The 15,267-nt window shown below is 36.4% G+C and overlaps 1 protein-coding gene across 8 annotated transcripts in view; it reads left to right on the top strand.

The window, feature by feature from the left end:
• Positions 1 to 15,267, top strand: part of KTN1 (kinectin 1) — a 109,373-nt gene that overhangs the window by 11,360 nt on the left and 82,746 nt on the right. Inside the window, exon 1 of one of the 8 annotated variants that reach the window (XM_017515795.2) lies at positions 6,628 to 6,706. The exons of the other annotated variants lie outside the window; for them this stretch is intronic. The gene's annotated coding sequence lies outside the window, so the exon portion shown is untranslated. Of the gene's footprint in view, positions 1 to 6,627; positions 6,707 to 15,267 lie in introns of those variants that run through there. 8 annotated transcript variants of the gene reach the window in all.

The raw sequence follows: 15,267 nt of genomic DNA, 5'->3' as shown, positions 1-15,267 counted from the left end.
GATCTCGGCTCACCGCAACCTCCGCCTCCTGGGTTCAGGCAATTCTCCTGCCTCAGCCTCCTGAGTAGCTGGGATTACAGGCACGCACCACCATGCCCAGCTAATTTTTTGTATTTTTAGTAGAGACGGGGTTTCACCATGTTGACCAGGATGGTCTCGATCTCTTGACCTCGTGATCCACCCGCCTCGGCCTCCCAAAGTGCTGGGATTACAGGCTTGAGCCACTGCGCCCGGCCCTTTTTGTTGTTAAAGTTAAAACCTCCATTAAATGATTCAGACAAAAAAGAGAATATATAATGTATATGTACAGTTTAAAGATAAAATATAAAATGAACATCTGTGTACTGAACACCTGTGTATCTTTCAGGTTTATTTCAATATTTTCTTTTAAAATACATATAATGTTTTAAAAATATGTGTAAGATACAAAGACATAATGAACAGCTTTGTATCTAATACACAGTTTAAGAACATAATCCTTTTTATTTCTTTATGTCCCTCCCTGCACTCTTAACTACTACCTTTCTTACCTTTGCTTTTCTTTTAGTTTTGCCAGATCTGTCTGTATTCCTAAACTACTTTGTTGTTTTGTTGGTTTTTGAACTCTAAATGGAATCATTCTATATGAGTTTATTTGTAAGTGCCTATTTCCCCTTAACTCTATGGTCTGTATATTCTTTTTTCTTTGTTTGTTTGTGATGGAGTCTCTCTCTGTTGCCCAGGCTAGAGTGCAGTGTTTCCTTCTTGGTTCACTGCAATCTCCACCTCCTGGGTTCAAGCAGTTCTCCTGCCTCAGCCTCCCGAGTAGCTGGGATTACAGGTGTGTACCACCACATCCGGCTAATTTTTGTATTTTTAGTAGAGACTGGATTTCACCATGTTGGCCAGGTTGGTCTCAATCTCCTGACCTCGTGATCTACCCACCTTGGCCTCCCAGAGTACTGCGATTGTAGGCGTGAGCCACTGTGTCCAGCCTTGGATATTCTTTCACCATGTTTTATGTAGCTCTAACTGATTTACTTTTAATACTTCATGTATGAATATTTTACAGCCTATTTCCTGTTGTTGGACATTTGTTTTTTTTTTAGTTATTTTTGTTGGTAGTATACACAGTGCTGCTATGAACACCTTGAAAAGCATAGGTATATTTGTTGCACTTGTGTCTCTAGGATAGTGTTTTTTATTTTCAAACTTTTTGTTACCACTCACAATAAGAAACACGTTTTAAGTTATGACTCACTATATTAACAGGCGTACTATTCCATACTATTCTGTTTTATTAAATGTAAAAACGCTGGACAAGACTTAAATTTTTTGCTGATTGCTAATGACTTGAGACTTAAGAGTTTAGATAGTTTTGGGGCTTATAACTAGTAATAGAATGCTGGATTGTAGGAGACATCCATTTTCAACTCTGCTAGTTAGTGCAAACTTGTTTTCTTTCCAGTGTAAATGTGTCAGTTTATTCCTATCACCAGTGTATAAATGTGATGGTTCCACATTCTTCCTTGTACATGATGATGGCAAAAACTAGTCAGCCTGTTGGGTGTGAATTGATACATTGTACATATTGCATTTCTTTTTTTTCCTTTTGAGATGGAAGTTTCCTCTTGTTGTCCAGGCTGGAGTTCAATGGCTTGATCTCCGCTCCCTGCAACCTCCACTTCCTGAGTTCAAGTGATTCTCCTGCCTCAGCCTCCTAAGTAGCTGGGATTACGGTCATGCGCCACTACACCTGGCTAATTTTGTATTTTTAGTAGAGACGGGGTTTCTCCATGTTGGTCAGGCTCTTCTCAAACTCCCAACCTCAGGTGATCTGCCCACCTTGGCCTCCCAAAGTGCTGAGATTACAGGCGGGAGCCACCACACCCGGCTTTGCATTTCTGATTAATAAGAAACATATTTTCAGCATTTACTGGGCACTAAATTCCTTTTCTCTGAAATTACTGTTCATTTTTCTGTTGGGTTTATCTTTCTGGGTGGTGAAATTTCTTCACGTCTTCTGAATACTAATTATTTGCCAATTATGTATTATAAATGTCTTCTTCCTACTTTGTGGCTTGTCTTCTGACCTTCTTATGTTGTCTCTAGTAAAGGATAAAGATTTTAATGTTGAATTTATCACTATTTTCATTGTATAATTTGTGCTTTGTGTCTAGTTTAAAAAATTCTTCTTTACCTTAGGTTATGAAGATGTTCTTGCGTATTGTCTTATAAAGTTTTATGGTTTTATGTTGTCTCACAGTTTTTTCCCTGGAATTGATTTTTGTTTCTTCACCTTTATGCTGTTTTCTTTTCTCCAGGATTTCCACTGCTGACCATTTCAGTGTTCTTTAAGGGCTAAAATGTGTTTATTTACTAGATACTTTGAAATAATACTTTAACAGTTCACTACAGTATGGGGTTGTTTTGAGATGTAAGTTGCATCTACAGCTTACTTTTAGAGTCATAAGAAATTAATTGCAGTTGATCCTTGAACAACATGGGTTTGAACTGCATGGGTCCACTTATATGTGGAGTGGGATGGTGAAACCTGAGTAGATGGACTACGGGACTTGGCTGTGGCAGATTTTGGTATACCTACGTGTGTTCTGGAAACAATTTTCGTGCATACTGAGGGATGACTATATGTAGGAGTGTTAACTTTGGGTAGTTATTTGGTAAACTTTGAAGTCCCTCCCTTCCCCGTCCCTATTTGATATCCCTAAGTGTTTTGTAAACATTTCAAAGTGATGCCAGTGTTTGCATGTGGTTTTTCTTAAATTGTTTTGCACATACATTGTGAAATAGATCTTTGTGCTTGGTATTTTGAGTAAGTATGAACAAACTTCTGTTTATCCAACTGGTACTCAGAGTATACTTACAGCCTGAGGGATTGAATCTTTAATTTTGAAAAAACTCCCACCTCTTTAAATTTTGCTTCTGTTATTTTCACTTTTCTCTTTTGCTAGACCTGTCTTGGAGTCTTTTAGTTTATCTTGTGTCTTTAATTGTTCTATCATTTTTTTCTCTTTCCGTGCTTCATACTAGGTGAATTCATTACTGTCTAGTAATTTATCATTTTGTTCTATTCTGTCTAGTCTAGAGTATTTTGTATCTATTGAGTCTATATGCCAGTATCTGTAACATATTTTAGATTTGGAATTGCTTTTTCATATTCACCTGTTTCAGGTGAATTCTCTTTTTGTTTTGCAGTGCTTTTGCTACTTAGAAAACCTCTCTCTCTCCTTCTTCTTTAACATGTTCAGGTTTAAAAATCTTCGTCAGACTATTTCATAAAATATCTGGTGTGAATTCATGTTTTTATGTGATTTGTTTTTTCTCATTAAATTTCTTGCTATGTTTTGGATTTAAAAAACCTGGTTTTGGCCGGGCGTGGTGGCTCACGCCTGTAATCCCAGCACTTTGGGAGGCCGACATGGGTGGATCACGAGGTCAAGAGATCAAGAACATCCTGGTCAACATGGTGAAACCCCGTCTCTACTAAAACTACAAAAAATTAGCTGGGCATGGTGGCGCATGCCTGTATTCCCAGCTACTCAGGAGGCTGAGGCAGGAGAATTGCCTGAACCCAGGAGGCGGAGGTTGCGGTGAGCCGAGATCACGCCATTGCACTCCAGCCTGGGTAACAAGAGCGAAACTCCGTCTCAAAAAAACAAACAAACAAACAAAAAAACAAAAAAAACCTGGCTTTACTGTTGGACGGAGTCATTATTTTGACAAATAGAAATAAGCAGTTATCCTACTTTTCCTCTGTGATTTGTATCTTGAGATAACCAAATAGGTCGTAAGTTTCTATGGATGTGTTCTAGCTAATGAGGGAGGAATTAAGGAATTAGAATATCACCATTTTGCATCTCCAAATGAATAATGCCTAGGCAAAGATCACCAATAGCTGCTCATCTGGAAAAGATGTTCCTGACATTAGATACTTCCTGATGAAAGTGTGCCACACTGTGTTAATCTTGCATTCAAATCAAGACCCTGAAATTTAGTCTTTGAATTTAACTACAATTTGATCAGAAATAGACAACCCCTCCCCCCAAAAAAATTGTTAAGCACAGTGAGGGTACTATCACCAAAATTCACACTGGGAAGCTCTCTTAAGACTAGTTGCTTTTTTTTTTTTCCCTTCCCCAACTAAAAGTTCTAAGAATTGTAAGAAACTGAAAGTTTAAGAATTGTAAGAAACTGAAGTAAAGAGAAAGGTATGGTAGGTGAAAGGAGACAAGAAGTTTACATGCCAAGGAATAACATACTGAAAAAGCAATTGAGAAATGTGAATGAATACTGGCTTTATATTAAGGAGGTACTAATTTTTAATTTGCTGTGACATTGGATGTTTTGTTGTCTTTTTTTTCTTCAGGCTCAGAGCTGCTATGAAGTTATAGCTCTAGATTTGCATTGTCATTGGTGTTCTCTCCTCCCCTATCCTTGTTTTCCTTTTTATTTTTTTTAAAACCTCTTTTCACAAGCTACACAAGTCCTATTTTGTACCCTACCACTTGGTGTCAGTCCATGAACCCGCTTCTTGTTTTGTTGCTGTTACCTTTAGAGGCTGAGCTATCCAGCCATCGTCCCATTTCCTTCTTCCCTCTATTCCACCTATGATATGGGTTACTGTTTGAATTTTTATTGCATGTCTCACGCAGTATGATGTTTATCTTAGTTTTTATTTTAGTCATATCTTGTAAATAATTTCCCTTTATATTTGTGCAAAAGGTTGGTGCAAAAGTAATATTTCACACCATTATTAAGTGTTTTTTGGAGTAGGAGGATCCTTATTGCAAGTCTTTATCTTAATTTCTACCTATCTTAGCCTGTCTTTTTTTTGAATCCCGGCTTACGTATTCCGGGTAGTATTCTTAGTATATTGCTTTCCTTTGCAAAAATCTATCTTTTAATTTTGTTGAATATTATTCAACTCTACAGAACACATCTGATTTTAGCATCACACTGATTTATAGTTATATAATAATTAGAATCTTTAAGCCTTGAAATTCGATTCTTGCTTTTGCTGCCTGATCTCACTCATCCTGTGTTTCTTCATTCTGTTTTGGAGTTCCTATTCCCACTCAAGCAGATAGATTTTTTTTCATTTTTGAGTTTCGACTGGTATCCATTGTTGTCTGAACTATTTTTGCTTGTTGTCTCCAACTTGAAAATCAAATATTCAATGTTTTTAATTCATTCTTGAAAACACTGCTTCTAATTTAAAAGCTATTAAATGAAAACATATTTCCAGTAATTTTAGTAGGGAATTATGATGTGGTATTTCATCCCAGTTTTCACACGTAGGTAAATATTAATCTAACAGTGAAGACAAATTTGTGTAGATATATATAAGTTGAAAGTAAATATACCTTATACATAAAATGTAATGCAGTATAATGAAGGCTAATTGTATTTGCCAGAGGAGAAAGAAAACTTGATAGTGGATGGTGGTGTAGTTGGTAGGGTGTCACTTTTTAGAAAGTCCGTTTCTTCTTTACTGTTTTTTCACCACTTCAAACTTCCTGGAGTTCAGAGTTACCTTGCATTCAGTCTGCACTTAAGTTGTCTACACAGAAAAGCATTACTAGGGCAATAACAGATAAAACAAGTTGTTTAAAATGTGGGAAATAGAACGCAGGCCGAAAAGACGGAGTGTAGGAGCTGGAAGCTCATTGACTTTCTTGCTCTGCATATGTACACAAAGCATATCTAGGTTCATCCAGTATACCGTATGTACAGTATACATCTGTTCCATATGATATATGCTGAGGGGAAATAATTACGTTGAATTAAACATTGAGTGTATCTTTGTCTGAAATCATAAATGTTGAAATTTCACTCCATAGAATATTTTTGTGTCGTGTCTGTTTCGGTAAACAGTCACTAATTACCAAAAAAGGTAATTTCATGAAAAGTGGTAATTTTCAAGAGCAATTTTGATGAAAACTGGTTAAATGAACAGCTCATTATGTAGGGTAAGTCTGTAGACTTAACGTGTGTATCCCAGCTTGTCTGAAGTAGTTGTCAGAATTTCTGCTATTTTAACCAGGTAACTGAAAGAGTAACACAAGATAATAAAAATCTTATTTTCTAAAACCTTTAGTTGGCTTGCCCCTTGTTCTCATCTTTGTGTTCAACACATTTGTATAAACTGGCAAGCTTATCTTTTTCTAAGTAACTGATTAAAATGTTATTAAGGTCAGGCCAAGCACAGAGTTTTTTCATACATTATTAAGATAGTTTTAAACCATTAATTGGCAATTTTGGGATATTATTGCTTAACCGTTTAAATCTTCTCCAATTCAACCATGTTCAGGATTTATCAGTCTTGTCTCTAAGGATAGCTTGTTTGCTTTATTGAGTGTTCTGCCAAAATCAGACATTCTATAATGTGTATTGGTTTTCCTGATTTAGTAACCCTTTTATTTAAAAAGGTATTGGAGTGATTTTCTTTGTCGTTTTCTTTTAATAGTGACTGGTTTATAGTGGATGGCTTTTGATGTGCCTAAATTTTTTAGATAGTAATGTCTGGATCTACCTAAAATAAATTCATCAATTTTAATTTGACTATTTTCTGCTGTTTTTCGTACATGATATTTAATAGCTTTTACTTTTTCCCCCCTAACTCTTTAGGTGTCTTTTAATAGTGAGGAAAGCAGAAGCCTTTCATGGAACTTGAAATGTAGGATCATGGTAGCTATGTCTGTTGAAGGTAACATACATCTATCTTTGCACGGCTGTTGAGGTGGTTGGGTTGTAAACATGGTTTCTAAGGATGGCCATAGCGTAGGAGCCTCTACTTGTGGCTATATTTCAGGTTCTGATAACTGATCACCTTTCACACTGTTACCTAATACTTCCATTGTCTGGAAGTCGGTCTTTGCAATCACAAATTTTGAAGGTGTCCTGGTATGCAGTGTTTTAATTATGTTAATTACACAATTTACATACTTAAACCAGCTTTCAGTTGGTGAAATCAAGGACTACTTTTTCTTGGAGTTAGCTCCCTAAGATGGTTCTTAGCATTGGTTCTTTCACTATTTTTTTGCTTAAGTCTCCCGAAGGTTCTTAGTGGTTCTCTCACTATTTATTGTGCTTAGGTTTCCTATTACTGAGAGTGATGGCAAAAGAATAGAGCTTTTTTTTTTTTTTTGAAGAACTTTTTTTTTTTTTTGGCTACTGTAGACTTAAACTTTGTTAATATATCAAAGCTACACTTATTTCCAATTCAAGGTAATTACATTTGTACTTTTTGATGTTTCTTCTGTCACATACTCTTCGCAGCTTCAGAAACAAAACATTATAATTAAGTCCATATCATGATAAAACATCCTGGATTTTGTGTTTCAGAGCACTAGTGAACACAAATAGGACAATATATACTGTATATATGAAGGATTATTCTGAAAAAAGGTCCAAAGGGAAGAACTCACAAGGATTACCTATATAAAGTTATTTATGTTAAGAGAAGTAAATATTTGACAACACTGTGCATTGGGCTCTGTGTTGGGCTCCCAGATAGATGGGAGAACGTACATTTGAAAAGGGGAATTACTCATTTGACTTAAACTTTGAGTAGTATAAAACTAAATCTTGCATAATAAATGAGTAAAAATCTTGAGTGAATGTTTTCTTAAGCCATAGTTCTTAAGGTACAATTTCACAGAATGATAAACACATAAGATTATGAATGTATTAAAGCAAATGCCTCTTAATTTCAGTAAATCAGAATGAGAATATTTCTTAATTTTATTGGATTCTTCATTTGTACTTGTTTTTAGAATATGTGTGATATTTTGCTGTTTATTCACAATTTTGCTGTTTATATGGACGTCAGATGTCTTTGCTTTTTCTTAAATAGCAGTGATAGGAATTTCCTTTTGGAATATGAACATTAAAATTGAAGTGTAGAAGGGCCTGCATGGTGGCTCATGCCTGTAATCCCAGCACTTTGGGAGGCTGAGGTGGGCAGATCTCTTGAGGTCAGGAGTTTGAAAATAGCTTGGCTAACATGGTGAAATTTCATCTATAGTAAAAATATAAAAATTAACAGGGCATGGTGGTGGGCACCTGTAATCCCAGCTACTCAGGAGGTTGAGGCCAGAGAATCATTTGAGCCCTGGAGGTAGAGGTTGCGGTGAGCCAAGATTGTATCACTGCACTCCAGTCTAGGTGACAGTCAGACCCTGGCTAAAAAAAAAGTAGGTTTTAGAAGTGCAAGGTCAGCTGTAATCCCTAATGAAAGAATATTGGTTTCTCAATCAGTCATACTGTGGTTGGAAAGATGTACTGTTCATTAAAAAAAAAAAAATGCTTTTTGGATTAGCAAATTCCATTTAAAGTCTGAATTTTTACTTATTACTAATGTTAATCAGTTTCGTTAGTTGCATAGCTGACAGACTTACGCTGCTTCTGAAAACTAATATTCCAGTATTCAGCAGGGTATATAATTCTGTGGTAATTAATGGTTATATGGAGATTTTTATTACATTATCCTTTGGCTTCTATTTGTAAGTACTATATAAGTCTAAATTTCTTTATAGAGTGGTCTTTTCTGTGCTGCTTTCAAGTCTTGCTTGAGTTACACAACATTACTACAAATATGTTTAAATATCTTTTATCCTGTTCAAATTTTGTTGCCTTTCCTGAATTGGAAGATTCATAGCTCTCAATTGAAAATTCTCAGCCGCTATGTTTCTTTGTTCTTTCCTCTCCTTGAATTCCTGCTTGATTTATTGGACATTCTCATTATATCCTTTATGCCTGTTAGTTTTGTTTTTATATTTTCCCTTATGTATCATTTTTTTGTGATACATTGTCAATTTTTTGTCGTTTGTTTTGTTTGATAATTTAACTTTGTATAGTTATCAGGCCATTTAGCTTTTAATTTCTGGTTGTGTGTGTCTGTGTGTATTATGTATGCACACAGATAATTTATAAAGTACAGGTTCTAATTTTTTTTTTTTTTTAAGACGGGGTTTCACCATGTTGGTCAGGCTGGTCTTGAACTCCTGACCTCAGGTGATCTGCCTGCTTTGGCCTCCAAAGTGCTTGGATTACAGGCATGAGCCACCACGCCCGGCCAATTTTTGCTTTTTTTAAATGAGTGTTTTCTGTGTGTCTGATTTCTTTTACAACTCTAATGGCTGAAATTTTTGTTTTAATTGTCTCACATTCTGTTATCAGTTCTTTGAGATCTACTCCCTGTTGATACGTGTTATTCTTGTTCATTTTGACTGGAAGTTCACCTTTGGCAGGAGTATATCTGCAAATACTACACTGTGTAGACTAGACTGGGTAGAGGTAGTTATTTTCCAGAGAGATTTTTCCTTCCTAAGAGTTTTTCCTGAGTCCAAGGGCTTTCGTGGCCCTTGAGCCAATCTTTTCTTCTTTTTGTTAAGATGGAGTCGCACTCTGTCGCCCAGGCTAGAGTGCAGTGATGCAATCTCAGCTCTCTGTCAACCTCTGCCGCACGGGGTCAAGCAGTTGTGCCTCAGCCTCCAGAGTAGCTGGGATTACAGGGGCCAGCCACCATGCCAAGCTAATATTTTTGTATTTTTAGTAGAGATGGGGTTTCGTCACGTTGGCCAGGCTGTTGTCGAACTCCTGATCGCAGGTGATCCTTGAGCCGTTTTTATTTTAATATTTTTGGTAGGAAGGGGGCAGTTGGGGTGTTCTGGATAGGCAGAGACTATAGGTGCAAATACCCGAATTCATGGTTGTAAAATCTTAATGGAGACTTCTGTCTTTTGGAAAAGCAAACAAGCTTTCTCTTCTTGTGTCTTTTTCTTATTTGTGAGCATTACTTATTAAATCTATTTTTTAAAATAACTGATTTGAAATGGCACTGTGATAATATACCAAACTTTTTGTATGTATTTAGGCTATTTTGCATTTATTTGGCTGTTCTTTGACAAGGTTTAAAAATTGCTGTTTTCATAAGCAAAACTTTCAGTAGTCATTTTTGATAGTATTTGATATTCTCATTTACACATCATGTTTAGTTTGTGAGTTGTTTTAGGTATCATGTCTTTTCCGGGGATAAGCAAGAATGAAACATTTATCTTGCTTATCCCCAGAAAAGACACGATACCGAAAACATTTAGTCATTTTAGTACTTCCATTGTTGAGTGACCTAAGGTGCTAACACCTAAAAGTAATTTTATTAATTAGCCTATTACGTTCAACTTTAATACCCTAGCTAAACTTTTCCAAAGAATGATAAATTTTTGTGAATGACAAATTTTGAGGTAGGTTTTTCTATTTGCTGGTAAATTAAATTTAAATTTAACTGATTATGAAGACTACCTTGTGGTAGTGGGATTGGACAGATTTGTTAAGGTTAGGGTAGAGGTATGACCACTGAGAGACGTTATAGGATGATGTCATTTTGGATCAAAACTTAAAAGAAATAAAAGAAATAAAAGGGGCTAATGGGAGGTGTTCATCCCTGCTTTTCAATCATAGGCTGAATGCCCACCCAGCTGGGCATAATCTCTGAGTGGCTAGTTGGATTAGATGGCCCTTTCTAACTCAGAAATCTTCGAAAAGGAAAAGTAGGTCAAGATGATAGATTTTAAGGGGAGGAAATCTTCTGTACATGGTGCAGCTGTTTTACAATTACATTATTGGTGTGAATTTCATGTTTTAGTGTTAATTTTTAAACAGTTTTGGTGACTTACGTTCTTTTGTCTTTGAAAACTGATTTTATGTGTGGATTTGAAAGACTGGGTATTAAAGCTTTCCGTTTGTCTAATTATAAATTAGATTTCTTTACAGAATAAACTTTTAATCAGATTATTTCCTATGGAAGTGTTTTTAAATGAGCAATGCCTTTTCCTGAGAAAATAGGCTGGTTTGAGCGTGGTGAGTAAGTAAAACTCCGAAAGATAATTTCAGCAGTTACCACCTCTGCAATTTGTTTTCAGTTTCTTGGAAAAGCTATTCAAATGTATTTATCTCTTCTCATATTAAAGGGAAAAAAGTTTGCTTAAAAAATAGAAGTTTCATTTGTTGTGACATGTTACCTAATGGAGAAATTAAATTTCATTCCTCATTTCTGGCATTAGTTGTTTTCATTTCAGATTGGGGCAGTAGTCCTTTAGAATGGGTATTGCTGAATAAGGGTGTGTTAATAAGATGTGAGTCATAAAAATAACTGTGTTGCAGTTTAAAAGGAGAAGTTGTACCATAGCTTTGAAATTTTAGTGTGGTCTATAATTTTAGAAAAGATGTTGTAAATGAGGTTCCCGTGTTGGGGAATTCAGTGTTTGGATTTACTAGTTGTCTTTTGCTTACTTTGAATGTTTTTCCTCTTATTTTAAAAGATAATTGTATAATTGTATTATGCATTCTGGGGCCATTATACTTTTGTGTAGTGACTGATTAGGACAGTAAGAATTTAGACGAATTTTTGCATTTTGATGGCCGTTTCAGGAAATGATTAATGCTTTGTCTATTTTTGTCATTGAATTTTTTGTCTTTTTAAATCGATTTGTAGAATCATTATTTTTAAAAATTCTTACTACAAATGGAATACACTTATAAACATTTAGACATAAAACTATATAAAATAAGTCTGTCTATTTTCTTGTGTTTTCAAGTACTTTATATTTTTTCTTTTCTTTTCCAGATAGAGTTTCACTCTGTCGCCCAGGCTGGAGTACAGTGGCATGATCTTGGCTCACTGCAACCTTTGCCTCCTGGGTTCAAGTGATTCTCATTGCCTCAGCCTCCTGAGTTGCTGGAATTACAGGTACACGCCACCACACCCGGCTAAATTTTGCATTTTTGGTAGACACAGCATTTTACCATGTTGGCCAGGTTGGTCTTGTACTCCTGCCTCAAGTGATCCACCCACTGTGGCCTCTGAAGGTGCTGGGATTACAGGTGTGAGTCACCATGCCTGGCCCTCAGTACTTTATATTTTTTTATGTTTGAAACTTTATTCAGATGTTTTTATTTGATCTGAATGATACAGCCTCCTACTGAGTTGAAAGAACTTACCGTAAACTAAATTTTTATATGTATTTGGATTTGTTTTAGATTTTGAGTTCAATTATTATCTATTTTCTTATCTTTATCACACTGCAGTATGTTGCTGCTTTGCTATATTAGTTGAAACCATTTACTGTCTCATAGAATTCTTTGCATGTGTATGTACATAGAGAATAAGTGCTTTGGAATTTTAGGAGAAAAGCTAGCTATAGACATGCTACTTGAGCTGGAAGAGGAGAACCACATCGAGGCTCAAGTTAGGTTTGTAGATACTATATAGTTCCTTTCTCAGCAAGATTATAAATTCATTTAAAGTCAGCACATTTATTTGTGAATACTGTCAAATACCCTGCATTCAAAAATTTAAGTGGAACATTAAAATGAATGCAACTTATAAGAATGAAAAAATTAACAATAATTATAATGTGTTTTATAAGACCTTATAAGACCTTCAACACTTTTTTTTTTTTTTTTTTTTTTGATGTTGTCTCCCTTTGTTGTGGACAACAACAAAGGCTTGAGTGCAGTGGTGAAATCATAGCTTACTATAGAGTCTTGAGCTCCTGTGCTCAGGCAATCCTTCTGCCTTATTTTCCTAAGCAGCTGGGACTACAGGTACCTGCCACCACATCCAGCTGATTTTTTATTATTTGTAGAGACAGGGTTCTGCTATGTTGCCCAGGATGGTCTTGAACTCCTAATCCCAAGCAATTCTTTCTCCTTGGCCTCCCAAAGTGCCAGGATTACAGGCGTCAGCCACTGTGCCTGGCCACCATCTTTTTTACCCTTATTCTCAGCTAATGATATTGCTTTTCATTTCATAAAAAGAATAGTAGCATTAGGAATAGAATTTTCACAAACGTCTATACCATCTACCTCCTTTCTGTCCTGTGTCTGTGCTTTTATATTCTTCCTTCTTTGTTTCTACAGATGAACTGGCTGTGCTACCATCTAAGGCCACTCTATCTGCTTGTATGCCAAATTCTGTTCTTCCTTGCTGTTTGAAAACATTGCCTCTCATTCCTGCGTTATTAGTCTTTCCCTTTTATACTGGATCTTTTTTTTTTTTTTTTGGTTTTTTTTTTTTTTTTTTTCAGCATATTATCATGCTGTAATTTCTTGCATCATTATAAAAACCAAACTCTTAACCTCATATTCTCCTCCAGGTTCCATCTTATTTCTCTGCATCCCTTCACAGGAAAGCTGCTCCAAAGAGTTGTCCACACTTGCTAGAGTTCTTCTAACTTTTTATTTCCCAAATGGTGAGGCAACTGGAAGAGTTCTTCTGACTTTTAAATTCATTTCAATCAGGTTTTGATCATCACTGCTCTACTGCTTTGGTCAAAGTCACCAGTAACGTCTGTGTTGCTAAATTCAGAAGTCAGTTACTAGTTTTCATTGTATTTTACTTAGCAACCCCATTTGACAAAATTGACGCATCTCTCCTCCTTAACAGACATTTATCTAGTGTCCAGGACAGCACACACCTGGTTTTCTTTCTACCTCTACTCAGTCTCCCTTGAAAGTTCTTCGTCTTCCCATTGTTGAATTTCAGTGCTTCAGTCTTGGGACCTGGTATCTACTTAAACCCATTTGTTTGGGATTTTATCTAAATTTATGGCTTTAAATATAGTCCATTTGCTGAGTACTTGCTGAATACTTCCAAATTTATATCTCCAGCCTTTACTTCTCATGTGACCACTCTTATTTAGCTGTCTACTGGACATCTCCACTTAGATATCTAACTCCTGTCCTCGGCCTTAACCATGTCCCAGCTACATTTCCCATGTCTCAGAAAAGGGCATCTCCTTTGTTTTTGGCCTAGTCTAAAAGCTTTGGAATTGCCTTCGGCTTTGCTTATTCATTCATACCCCACATCCAGTCCATCAGCAAATCATCTTGGCTCTACCTTTATAAAGTATGAAAAATTTGACCACCTCACTATTTCTAAATTATTTCAATTGTCTCCTAACAGTTTTCCCTGCTTTGACTTTCTCCCTACACCCTTCCCTACTCAGACACCTCCAGTAGTTTTCCCATGTTACTGGGGAGTACTAGCCACAGCCCTTTTCCTGTAAGAAACTACATGAATTGTTAACCCACAGCCCCTGTCTCTTTCAAATTCTTTCTTTGACCTTGTCAGTTTATCCTTTTGTTCATTCTACCTGACCCACATTGTTTTTACTGCTGTTGCTCAAATATAGCAGGTTTGTTACGGTCTCATGATCTTTGTGCTTGCTCTTCCCTCATTCACTCTGTTTTCTCTTTACTTAGGTACAGATAGCGACGTGGCTCTTTCACTTATTTCAGGTCTTTATTTATATGTCATTTAAAAAAAAATGAAATCCTCCCTGACCATTCTACCTTGAATTTTATTTTATTTTTATATTTATTTATTTTTTTGAGACGGAGTCTTGTTTTGTCGGTCAGGCTGGAGTGCAGTGATGCAATTTTGGCTCACTGCAACATCTGCCTGCGGGTTCGAGTGATTCTCCTGCCTCAGCCTCCCGAGTAGCTGGGACTACAGGTGCATGCTACCATGCCCGACTAATTTTTTGTATTTTTAGTAGAGACCGCACCAGCATCTACTCTAAATTTTAACTATTAGGAGTTCGAGACGAGCCTGGGCAACATGGCAAAACCCCATCTCTATATTAAATAATTAAAAAAAAATTAAATAAAGTTTAACGACTGTCCACTTTCCTTCTTCCTGTGCTTCCTATTTCTCTTCCCTGCTTATCACTATTCTTGCTACTTATTACCCTTTTATATACTGCATACTAGTTGTTGGTCTGTCTTAACATTTAGTAGAATGTTAGCTCTGTAAGTGCAGGGTTTGTGGCCCTTTTACTGCTGTCTGCTCAGAATGTCCTAAAACAATCCTGCATGGTCAGTGCTTAATAATGAATAACAAAGACTACTGTGGAAGAGAGTTGAAGTGACATATTCATAGGTTTGATTTAAGCTGGGTTTTGAAGTATAGGTGGATATTTCATACACAGGACTAGGCAAAGATTTTTAGATTTGATTGCAGGGATGAGGTGAAATGCTTTAAATTGAACTTTAGAAAGTGATTTCTGGCTGGGCGCGGTGGCTCAAGCCTGTAATCCCAGCACTTTGGGAGGCCGAGGCGGGTGGATCACGAGGTCAAGAGATCGAGATCATCCTGGTCAACATGGTGAAACCCCGTCTCTACTGAAAATACAAAACATTAGCTGGGCATGGTGGCGCGTGCCTGTAATCCCAGCTACTCAGGAGGTTGAGGCAGGAGAATTG

The sequence above is a fragment of the Cebus imitator genome, unplaced genomic scaffold (assembly GCF_001604975.1).
Source record: "Cebus imitator isolate Cc_AM_T3 unplaced genomic scaffold, Cebus_imitator-1.0 Scaffold560, whole genome shotgun sequence".
NCBI classification, from domain to species: Eukaryota; Metazoa; Chordata; class Mammalia; order Primates; family Cebidae; genus Cebus; species Cebus imitator.
The sequence above is the reverse complement of the archived record's forward strand: the minus strand, read 5'-3'. Positions and strand labels throughout refer to the sequence as shown.